The 12371-nt window shown below is 44.8% G+C and overlaps 1 protein-coding gene across 1 annotated transcript in view; it reads right to left on the bottom strand.

Moving 5' to 3' along the window:
• The window catches only part of CLCN4 (chloride voltage-gated channel 4), a 66037-nt gene extending 60889 nt beyond the window's left edge, over positions 1 to 5148 (bottom strand). The window contains exons 1-2 of the mRNA XM_015251871.3: positions 5018 to 5148; positions 3594 to 3856 (exon numbers count right to left, since the gene is read on the bottom strand). The gene's annotated coding sequence lies outside the window, so the exon portion shown is untranslated. The remainder of the gene's footprint in view (positions 1 to 3593; positions 3857 to 5017) is intronic.
• Between the last annotated feature and the right edge of the window lie 7223 nt (positions 5149 to 12371).

Genomic DNA, 12371 nt, shown 5'->3' with positions numbered 1-12371 from the left:
CCCTGTATCTCCATTAAAAAAAAAAACTTGACTTAAGAAAAATGTTTTTAATTTAAAAATAAAACTAACTTTAAGTTATTGCCATCATGACACTTCATCCCTAAATACCTCAGCATGCATCACCAAAAAAATAAGACTCTACTACACACACACACGTGTGTTAGTTATCTACTGCTGTGTAACAAATTACCCCAAAACATGGCAGCAGGAAACAAACACATCTCATCTCACCGTTTCTGTGTCAGGAATCAGGAGACTGGCTGAGCTGGGTGCCTACCACACCACAAGATTATCGCATCTAGTAAAATTTACAGTAGTCTCCCTGTATCATCTAATAGGCAGTCACATAAAAATAAACTAAATGTCCCCAATGCCTATTATAGATGTTTGTTCAGGCCAGGATCCAATCAAGGGCTACAAGTTATATTTGGTTACTGTCATGGACCAAACGTGTCCCCCTAGTATTCATCTGTTGAAATCCTAATCCCCAATGTGATGATGTTAGGAGGTGGGGCCTTTGGGAGGTGATGAGGTCATGAAGGTGGAGCCCTCACAATGGGATTTCTGCCCTTACAAGAAGAGGCCAGAGAGCCAGCTTGCTCTCTTCCCGCCAAGTGAGGATACAGTGAGAAGGCAGCTGTCTGCAACCCAGAAGCCAACCACTCTGGCACCCTGATCACAGACTTCCCTCCTCCAGAAGCATGAGAAACAAATGTCTGATGTTAAGAAGGCATCCAGTCCGTGGTCCTCTCTCTGTCACAGCAGCACGGCTGCCTAGGAGAGCTATTCTGTCTCACTGACCTCATCTGATGGAGAATCCCCCTCCTTGTGAAGTTTCTTTCGTGATACTGATACTGATGGTGCAGAGACAGCGCCAGATGGCCCGCCAAGGGTGCCAAGCCATTCTGAGGCGCACGAGAGTGAGGCTGCTCTAGGGTGGGGACGAGCTGTCTCACCGTCTGTGAGGGCCACATGTAAAGACAATGGTGGGGAAGTGGGTGAAGGAGGGAGCTTGGCTGGGCCTTGGCTTCTGCTCAGTGGCTTTTTCTCGCCAAAGGCCAACCCTCCCCCAATTTTTAGTGGCCTGGAAGAGGCAGAAAGAGAGCGAGCTGATGGCAAGGGAACGGCAGGAGGGGAACACTGAAGTCCCAGGCTGTGGGGAGATGAGGATCATTTTTCTGGTCAGTCTAAGCTCCCACCCCACATATACACACACTAAGCATGGCCCACACTTTACAAAGCTGCGGCCATCACTGCCTCTTGTCTCTCAGGAGTTTCCCAGCTTGCCGACCTCCTTACATCCATCTGATCCCCCCAAAGCCAAGGAAGCAGGACCAGCAAGTACCAGAGCCCCATTTTATAGATTCAGCAACAGCTCCAAGAGGCAAATTGATGCAGCCAAAGCCGCCCTCCAAAGTGTCCGAGCCAGACCTTCAGGGGCCAGTCCTGTACTAAAGCTTAAAGTATGCAACGGCCACCACCTGCCGGGTCCAGGCCGGGGCTCTGCGGGCAGCCGGTGCCAGCCTCATCCAGGCCACAGGTCACCACCATCTCCCCGCCACAACGGGCGCCAGCACCCCGAGGTCTCATTCCCTCCTCACAAGCCCCTGACATGGACCCTGCTAGTCCCACTTTCACAGGTAAGGAAAGGGAGTCTGGGCTACTAGGTCTCCCCCAGGTCCGCACGCTGGTCTCCTGCTGGCATTTCTTCCTCTTTCCCCGACACTCTCCTTTCTGCCCAGCTAGCTGCCAGCTACAACTGGCACCCAAACAGGCCTCCCCTTTTTGACAGAAGCTATTTCTGGAAGCCCACAGCATAAAAAGCCTGCACATTGTGTTTCCCAGTATATACAACATCATGAAAGGGAATCTGATCTCTAACCAAGGGCTCGGTGTCAAACAAATCATAGGAAAATGATTTTTAGGATCCCAGAGCCAGAAGAGCATTTAGAGATCGTCCAAATCAGTGGTTCTCAACCAGCGGCAAGGGGCCCCACGAAGGGACACTTGGCAGTGTCTGGAGACATTGTGGATTGTCGTAACTGGCAATGAGGGGTGCTGCCAACATTCATGGGCAGAGACCACGGATGCAGTTAAACACATTACAGTGCACAGGACAGCCCCGCCACAGATTCATCCAGCCCCAAATACCAATAGTGCCAAGGTTGAGAAACCCTGATTCAAACGCCATGATTGCTCTGAGGAAAAGAACACTGAGGCCCAAAGACACAAAGTGACTTGTCCCAGGTTACACAGTCCCAAAGCCAGAAGCAGAACCAGGTCTCCACTATGTCAGTCTTTATCACCTGCTCTACTGTCCGTAGTTGGGCTAGGGGAGAAAAGAGGGTGGGGACCCGAGGATCTTAACTCTTACAGCTAACCTGAACCCAACCTGAAGAAAACTGCAGTAAACGAATTACTGAATTACTGCAGCAACCCATCAGGGTGTCCAAACTCTGAAAGAAATGCCTTCTTTAATTATCAACTAAAAAACACTGCTTTGTGGGTCCTTCAACAGTTGCTGATGTGTCAAATTATTTACGGCGCGAGTTCCAGTACAATTTACTGACACTACCGCTTCCAGAGGGGTCCTGTTTTACAGGAAAGAATGCCACATTCTCCTCCTAAGGGTGTCCACACATCCTGGCCGCGGGTTGTGGGTGAACCAGAGAAGGAAGTGTAAACACAGGTCGGAACTCTCAAAAGAGTCCATTAAAATCCCAGCCCCTGCCCTGCTAAAACTGAAAAGTCACCTGACCCCCCCTCCTCCATCTGCCGCTGAGTCAGCAAGCCCCTTCTTTCCGCAAGTGAATTAGCCAGCAAGGGAATGAAGGAGACACTGGGAATGCATAGGTTTTGCTGTTCACCTCCACCTCCATCCCTTTCTCAAGACCATTTTGTTCTTAAGAGATGTAGCTGATCGGTGCTGTCTTACATGTGCATGTTATCTTTGGAGGCTTTATTTTATTACATGTATTTTATTGCATACTTTTATTTTTAAATCCACCTAAAACACCCGGAGGGGGAGAAAAAAACACATTTCTGACATAGCCCCGTTAAATGCTGGAACCTTGCAAAAATATGCAAAACAATTTTGACTGCACATCTAGCTCTTATTTTGCAAACCAAGAAGTTTTCCATTTCATTTCAAGCAAAGCAGCCTTTGCTTTGAAAGAAATCAGGCTAAATACTGAGGACAAACCCCTGTAAGGAGAATTAGTAAATGTGTCCGTATTTAAGGACAATGACAGTTGGTAAACAGTTAATAGTTACCTGACAAGCCCCTCTCTCTCCTTATAATGCATGTATTGTGATCATTCCGGATTTTTTTTCCCACCTGCGCAGGAAGCCCAGGTCTTCCTGTCTGGCCCCTGCCCACTTTCCCGGGATGGGCATGCCAAGACCCAAGTCACGGACGGGTAAGCCCGCAACAGCCGTGCTCCTCACCCCGCCTCGGGGCCCCTCCCCCGCCCCGGCCCCCTGCCGCCTGGAGCATGTGGCGGCCGCAGCAGCCAGAGACCTCACTTTTGCTTCCTGGGGCGCCGACGGGCTGCAGGCCGGCGGGCAGGAGCTCCGCCTGCAGAGTCCCTTACCTGCAGTGCCGCATGGCGCAGCCCGGCCGCCCACCTGCACAGCATCCTAGAGCATCCTTTCTTCAGCGCGACGGCTGCGAGCGCGGTGACGTCACCGGGAGGCGGGCCCCACGCCGCCACGTGACGCCCTCGGGGTGAGGAGGGGGGTGGTGGGAAGACCCTGGAAGTCCCTGGAGGTGAGGAGCCAGTGGTCGGAAGCCCGGCTCTGGCCGCTCCTCAGGGAGGTTTATTTGATGTGGGTAGCTTCCCTCGCCTTTCACCAACTGTGTGAAACAAGCAGCACACGAAGGAAAGACCCAAATGACTCCAGGCTCCACGCAGGCAGGTAATAGGATTTCAAACGAGCTGGCAATAAGGGGATTAGTAATGAAAGGAAACAATTCAGTGGGGTTTTTTTTAAATCTTTATCAAATGCAATGGAGAAATAAATAAATATATTTTGTGCAAATCAAAAATATAGAGTGCGTATACATACTTTGCGTAGAAGGTCAGTGTTTCAAATTGTGCATCAAATACGGTATCAATCAAATACGTTCATTTGAAGCCTATTCACTGTGGAATTGTATACTAATTGCACTGATGGATAATGCTTTAATTACTCTCAATAGCTACATTCCAATATTAACGTGTGTTTGCCAAAGAAAAAAATAGTGACACCACATATTGATACTAATTAAACATTTGATTATTTAAAATAAAGTGCTGTTGCATGAGCATAGTTGTTCTGTTTTCTTAAATCTTCTGGCAAAGAATTTGATCTCTCAGACATGAAAGTTAATTCACAATAACTCATTATTTCACATTTTCTAATTTTTATCATATTCTGCGAAGTGAGTCATTTTACTATTACAGAAAATATGTACAATGTCAACATTTTTCATTCACAACTGAAACACCCTTCTTTGGAAAGCCTTAGAAAATTCCAACTGTGATCATTTCATAAATTTGAAATGGCATATTTCAAACTTAATCAATGAAGATACCAACTTTCTTGCCAAACTATATAAACGTTTCTGAAATGTGAAAGGGCAAAAGCAGGGACTGTTTTTATTTATATTCCATTTTCATATAGATTAGTTGACTCCGTTTGAGTTTAAGTTACAATTTTAACATTCCTTTTGCTCCCGCCCCTGAAAGAGATGTGAAATAGATTGTTTCACAAGCAGGCCAGGGTTACTGACTTGCTATTTATTCCGGCAGCTTTCATGTCCTTCTATATTTAACCCGGGCCCTTTCACCACCAATCCCTCCAGATTAACCAAATTTCTGTTCAGAAGGTCAGTCTCTAATTTGGGTATAAATAACGGCCCTTGCCTCTCATAGCGATCGGTTATTTTCAACTCGATTTTAAAAATCAACAAAGTGGCCGTGTGATATGCAAGGTCCCTGCTCTCATTTATTTTTCTGAGTGATAAGCAACTTACCTTTTGCTTTCAGGTTCCTGAGATATAAAATTAAAATGCTACCGAAATCCCCTGCTCCAGTGGGTTGAGAGGCTGATAGAGACAGAAGCGGACAAGTTCATTTTCCTACCAGAGGCAAATGTCGATTTCAGCCTCAGGCGCCCAGGGCGGGCCCCACCCCCAACCCCGCTACTCCCCCACCCCCACCCCCGCCCCACCCAAGTGCCAGGCTGGGAGCGTCACGTGCTCCGCCCAGCCACTCAGCCCTGCCCAGCCGGCTGGGTCAGCTGTGGGATCTGGAGGCTGGCCCTGCCAATCTCGTTCGCCTCCTACCGTCGGTGCCTTCGTGTCCAGAGAAAACTCGGCGTCCCTGACACAGGGCGCGCTGCCGGCTGGGGCTGGGCTGCGCGGGCTACAGTGGTGGGAGTTCCAGGAATCAGTGGGAGGTGGGGAGGCAGGTGGTCTATAAAATGCCCTCCGGAGGTCTGCAGTGTCTTGCCCTGTGTTCTGGCTTGGCGGAAATGGCTTGGCGGAAATGACTAAAGTAGAGGCACCTGACTCGTCATGGGGCGATTTTTTTGTCGGTAGGTTAGTTTCACCTCCTCTTCTCCAGGTGACTGTTCAAGTATTAAAAACGGTAAGGAAACCGGCAATTCTGAAAAGGCCTAGAACTGGGGGGGGGGGGTCGCAGTTTTCAAGAGAATGAGATCACTTGCAACATCCTCCACCCCCGCCTATAAAATTGTCATTTTGCCAAAGACTTAAAAAAAAAGAAAGAAAAACAGATACCACCCATAAGAATGTAAATTGAGCAATCTTCCTGGTGGGCTGTTTAGCAATTCCTACGAAAATCCTTACGAATATGCGCAGGTTGAAAAATACTGTGGGCTGGACAGCTATTGGTATCCTTTGCTCCGGGAACTCGCCCCAGGGGGAAAAAAGGAAGGGAATGGAAAAAATCATGAAAGGAAAAACTGCAGCACTATTATTTATGACCTCAAAGCACCAGAAGCAAGTTAAAGTTTGCAAAAATAGAGGATGGGTGAAATTATAAGACATCGGTACAATGGAAGGGTGAAAATTGATACGGTGGCCGATGCTTTTTGACAGGTAAAGACATTTACAGTGTATTAAATGAAAAAAGTAAGTGCCAAAGCATCATGTGCTGAATGATCCAATTAAGGTATGTAGGTGCCACCCCACAATATGCCACTCAGCATATTGATGATTTCGAATTAAAGTTACTTAAGAAACAGCCTGTACAAGAAGGAGGCTTTGGCCTTCCTTGGTCCCCCCAAAAGCATGTGAAGGTACCCTCCCTGGACCAGGTGGATAAAAGACATCCTTTTAGCCAGAGACAGGGAATTCACCGCCTGGAAGGCTGCATAAACATAACTTGTTACTTCACTGATTTGCTAGCCGAAGCCCAAACCCCTTATTTCACCAATTCCTCACAGATTTATTCTTTCCTTGTCGGGAAGGTATAAAAGCTGCCTGCTTTGGTGACTTTCTGGCATCTCATAATTCTAGGGATGTCCGTACTGTAGGAAATTAAAATTACTTCTCTCTTGTTTATCCATTTTATGTCAATTTAATTATTAAACCAGTCAAAAGACCCAAAAGGGAAGAAGGGGAAATGTTTGTCACCCCTACAGTTAATCTATTCATATCTATGTAGACACCTTTCCATGTGAACATAGTAAACAATTAGGAAGCAAATTCACTGAAGTATCAAACTTGGGATTTCACTCATTAGCAGGATTAGGGGTGTTTCTCATTTTCTTTTTAGTTTAGCTACGTTTTCTAATTTATCTACGATGAACATGTATTGCTTTTGTAACAAGAAATAGTTATTGCTTGTTTTTTTAAAAAGCACCATAGTAGTAGACACGATCATGGAGTATATACTTTTTAACGCAGATTTCATTACTTGAAGTTTCTCAAATCTTAACCGCAGAGCCCCGGGAGAACATTTCCTCGTCATTCTAGGTCGTTCTATTCATAAAGATCTTCAGGAAAGAAGTAGCCCAGAACTGGTGTTACTGTTTACTGTTAACTTGTGTTAATGTTCATCTCAATTTGTCTTCCATTTAAATTCACTTCTTATTCTGCTCTGTGTGAAGACGGAAAGCCGTTAACCATCCTTCCCGAAAATAGTCCTTGAATACTTACGACCTTTGAGCTTTAATGTCTCCATACTGGCACCTTCTCCTTTCTTCACAAATTTCTACTTTATCCCCTCCTATCTGCTGCTGGTAAGTTTGGCAATGTCTGGGGACATTTTTTGGCTGCCACAACTCAGGGAGGGGGTGCTCCTGGCTTCTGGTGGGTGGAGACCAGGAACGCTGCTCACTGGCCTGCAGTGCACAGCGCAGCCTCGCAACAGAGAATGTTCCAGCCAATAACATCACTAGTGCCGAAGCAGAGAAACCCTGCTTTAGCTTTACTTACAAAGTATAATTTGATGCCGCAAAACATTCCATTTCTAAGCCATTTTTAAAAGTTCACCATTGTATAAGACGGCTGGAAGCTCTGCTTCATTATAATCCCTTCAATGTGGTACCACTGGCAGGTGGGAAGTATAACTTGTATATTCGTACACTGTTTCAGAATTGATGCACAGGAAACTGCAAAGCGTGGTTGTCTCTGGGGAGGGGAAGCCATGGGCAGGGACAAAAAAACTGGAAACACATTACATGGTAAAAAAAAAATTCAAGCCCCCTTATACCCATGCTGCAAATGTCCGGTGTACGGGCACCACCCTCTGCAGTGGCATTTGGTTCCGGCAGCAGCCTGCTGGCAAGGGGAGGGCAGGTATGCTCGGCCCCATTTCACAGACAGCCCCGACATCAGTCTCCCACTCCCTGGGGCTGGAGTCCTCTGTCGGGTGCCCTGGCTTCCCACCCTGGCACCGCCCTAGGTCCCTGGGACCCTCCATGTAGCACTGTCCGGGGTGCACCAAATCATTTGTTCCCATTCACCCCCGAGCTCCTGGATTTACCCATCTCTGAAAGCCCAGTGTCAGAACCGTCTCTGAGGTCCGGTGTTACACCAGAACCAACACTGTCTCCAGATGGTCTCATGCACCATCTTCAAGTATTACATGACCATGTGACACTATTACTGTCTGTGCTATGTCCCAAGTTTCTGCAAGCCTCGATGTTCCCTTCCGCAAAGTGGGGAGCAGTAGTGGTAATAATAGTATCCACCACCTGGGGGCGTTGCAAGGCTTCAGGGAGAGATTCAGAAAGAGCCAGCAGTGCCTTGCAGAGCCTTACTGGAGCCTGAGACACAAGGAAAAATGGGTCCCCCTTTATATGCTTATCAAAATATCCTTCCATATTTTGAGCCAAGTGGAAAAAGTTAATAAAGACTCACAATCACACACAAAAGTATACAGAAAGCCCCACGTGGCCCAATTTATTTGCATACCATTGTCAACCCACAAAAACCCACCCATGGGGACCAGCAGGGCATGTAACCCCCGGCCAGCTGGAAATGACTACTCCTCTCACACAGTAATGCAGGGTCGTCAAAGAAACAATAACCTGTTTTTATTGCAAAATGTGACATTTGGCTCATTGTGAATTTTTGCATTAATTTTGATTTTAATAAATAATATATTATCTTGATGAGTGAGTTTTTTTGGTGCTTACTTAAATCTTGTACCCAAAGCAAGGACCTTCCTCACCTCCTTCAAATTCCAACCTTGAGTATCTGGTAAATGGTACTGTAAGCTGTGTGTCTGATAAAACCTGGAGGTGAGGACCCTCATTCATCTGTCCTGAGTTCACGCACATCCAGACACATGGTCCAAATGAGTAAATGAATGCTTTCCCCCACACCTAGTGTGGAGCGGTACGTGTGACCAACTCATAAAAGTTTTGGGGAATCAGTGAACGAGAAGATGCCATGCTGCCTTCCCCAGGCACTCTGAGCCATGGTCCTCACGATGAACATCAGAAAGCTGCAAACATGGACGACTTTCCCCTGTTTGTTTGTTGTGACAACAGCTTTGAAAACCCTCTGCAGTTTCCCGGGGAGTTGTCAAGGACATTGTCTTTCTAAGAAACCTGAGAGAAGATCCTGTGTAGCACTAAGAGAATCCTCGCTTTCCCTGAAAAACTGTTTTCCTGTCTGATAAGTGTCTCCTTTTTCTCTTTGGATGCCAGGAAACTCAGATTGTGCCAAGGCAGTTCAGTAGGCCAATCTCCTCAAACTGGCATAAGCACAGTGGTGTGCTGATCAAGGTTCAAAACCCAGCTTTCCAAGGGTGGGGGTTGGTGGGGGTTGGTGGGGGTGGATGGGGGTGGAACCTTGATTTGTAGCCTTTGCAGGTTACCATGGTGTAAATTCTCTCACCACAGCTGGCTTCAAACTACTGAGCCTGTAATTGGAAAGGAGAATGGTATCTCCACGGTACCCAGGCAATCGAGGTAAACGGTCTTCTTGCGCCTGAACAAGGGACAGCTTTTCTCACCCAGGACCTGGCCTTTGAGAAAAGCTGTCTATTGTCCAGGTGGTTTGGATTGGAAAAAAAAATTTTATTGAAGTATAGTCGGTTTACAATGTTGTGTTAATTTCGAGTGCAGCATAGTGATCCCATTAATGTTATGGATTGGAAATTTGATTTTTGTAAAACTGCACTGGTTCAATATGGTAGCCATTAGCCACAAGTTGCTATGTATGTTTAAGTTAATTTAAATTAATAAAATTTAAAATTCACAAGGCTGTATCAAATTACCCAGGGCATTTTTCACAGAACTAGAACAAAGAATCCTAAAACTTATATGGAATCATGAAAGACCCAGAATTGCCAAGTCAATATTGAAGAAAATGAATGAAGCTGAAGGAATAACCCTCCCAGACTTCAGACAATACTACAGAGCTACAGTAATCAAAACACTGTGGTACTGGCATAGAAACAGACATATGGATCAATGGAACCGAATAGAGAGCCCAGAAATAAACCCACAGAGTTACAGTCAATTAATCTTCGACAAAGGAGGCAAGAATATACAATGGAGAAAAGACAGTCTCTTCAGCAAGTGGTGTTGGGAAAACTGGACAGCAGCATGTAAGTCAATGAAGTGGGAACACTCACACTATACACAAAAATAAACTCAAAATGGATAAAAGACTTAAATATAAGGCAAGACATGGTAAACCTCCTAGAAGAAAACATGGGCAAAACATTCTCTGACATAAATCTTAGCAATGTTCTCCTAGGGCAGTCTACCCAGGCAATAGAAATAAAAGCAAAAATAGACAAATGGGACCTAATTAAACTTACAAGCTTTTGCACACTACAGGAAACCATAAGCAAAACAAAACGACAACCTACGGACTGGGAGAAAATATTTGAAAATGACGCAACTGACAAAGGCTTAATTTCCAGAATATATAAACAGCTTATATAACTGAATAACAAAAAAAAAAACCAACCCAATCCAAAAATGGGCAGAAGACCTAAACAAGCAGTTCTCCAAGGAAGAAATACAAATGATCAACAGGCACGTGAAAAAATGCTCAACATCACTAATTATCAGAGAAATGCAAATCAAAACTACAATGAGGTAGCACCTCACACCAGTCAGAATGGCCATCATTCAAAAGTCCATGAACAATAAATTCTGGAGAGGGTGTGGAGAAAAGGGAACCCTCCTACACTGCTGGTGGGAATGCAGGTTGGTGCAGCCACTGTGGAAAACAGTATGAAGATTCCTCAAAAAACTAAAAATAGACTTACCATATGATCCAGCAATCCCACTCCTGGGCATATATATATCCAGAGGGAACTCTAATGCGAAAAGACACATGCACCCTAAAGTTCATAGCAGCACTATTTACTATTGCCAAGACATGGAAACAACCTAAATGTCCATCGACAGGTGACTGGATAAAGAACCTGTGATATATTTATACAATGGGATACTACTTAGCCATAAAAAAGAATAAAATAATGCCATTTGCAGCAACATGGATGGACCTGGAGATTGTCATTCTGAGTGAAGTAAGCCAGAAAGAGAAAGAAAAATATCATATTATATCACTCATATGTGGAATCTAAAAAAAGAAAAAAAGAAAAAAAAAGGATACTATGAACTTATCTATAAAACAGAAACCGACTCGCAGACATGGTAAACAATCTTATGGTTACCAGGGAAAGGGGGTGAGAAGGCATAAATTTGGGAGTCTGGGATTTACAAATGTTAGCCACTGTATATAAAAATAGATTTTAAAAAAACCCAAGTTTCTGCTGTATAGCACAGGAAACTATATTCAATATCTTGTAATAACCTTTAATGAAAGAGAATATGAAAATTTATATATGTATGTATATGCATGACTGGGACACTGTGCTGCACACCATTGTAAATGACTATTTCAATAATTACTTACTTACTTAGTTAATTAATTAAATTCACAAGGCTGAAGTATTAGGGCTCTTCTGCTCTGGCTCTATGATTTTTTTTAAATGTAGTTTCATATAGTCGTATAATATACATATATATTTATATGTTGTATATATAAATAAACATTTTAAGTGTAGAAAAAAACAATTCAATTCCTCAGTCACACTAGCCACATGTCAAGTGCTTGACAGCCACATGGGGCTGGTGGCTGCAATATTTTAGTATGGATATAAAACAATACCATTATCACAGATAGTTAATTCTATCAGGTAGTGCTGTGAAGCACTTTTTTTAAACTAATTCCAGTGCAATAAAACAATTTGTGTTTATTACCCAGGGGATTGTGCCTGTAATTGCAGAGTAGGAAAGGCAATCTGGCCAGAGTGTCTGTCGATGGGGAGGACGGAAAAGCACTGATTCCAGAAGGCTGTGTGCCTCTGGCTACAAGTTCCAGGCAAGATGTTTCCAAATGCCACAAAATGTGCAGCCTCTGCCTTTGGACATCACCAGAGGCCCACAAATCTTGTTCTAAAGTGAGAGGGGAGTGTCTGATCACTAGTTTCAAAGCAAAAATTGAGATGCCTGACAAGAGTGCACATGTATCGGAATAAAAGAAAAGCCCCTTCAGAGGTGCACACCTCTATGGCCAGCTGAATAATGAGCCTCGCCCTGAATGATGTTCACAGACTAACTCCCAGAACCTGCGAACATGTTACCTTACTTGGCAAAAGGGACGATGCAGCTGTGATGAGGTGAAGGCTCCTGAGATGGGGAGATGGTTCTGGGTTGTCTGGGTGGGCCCAGTGCAATCATGAGTGTCCTTATAAGAGAGAAGGCAGGAGGGTCAACGTCAGAGAAGATGTGATAATAGAAACAGAAATCAGAGAGACAGAGGTTTGAAGATACTATTCTGCTCATCTCAAGGATGCGTTACTGAGTCCAAGCCCATACTGCTCACT

This window comes from Vicugna pacos, chromosome X (assembly GCF_048564905.1).
Source record: "Vicugna pacos chromosome X, VicPac4, whole genome shotgun sequence".
Taxonomy (NCBI): domain Eukaryota; kingdom Metazoa; phylum Chordata; class Mammalia; order Artiodactyla; family Camelidae; genus Vicugna; species Vicugna pacos.
The sequence above is the reverse complement of the archived record's forward strand: the minus strand, read 5'-3'. Positions and strand labels throughout refer to the sequence as shown.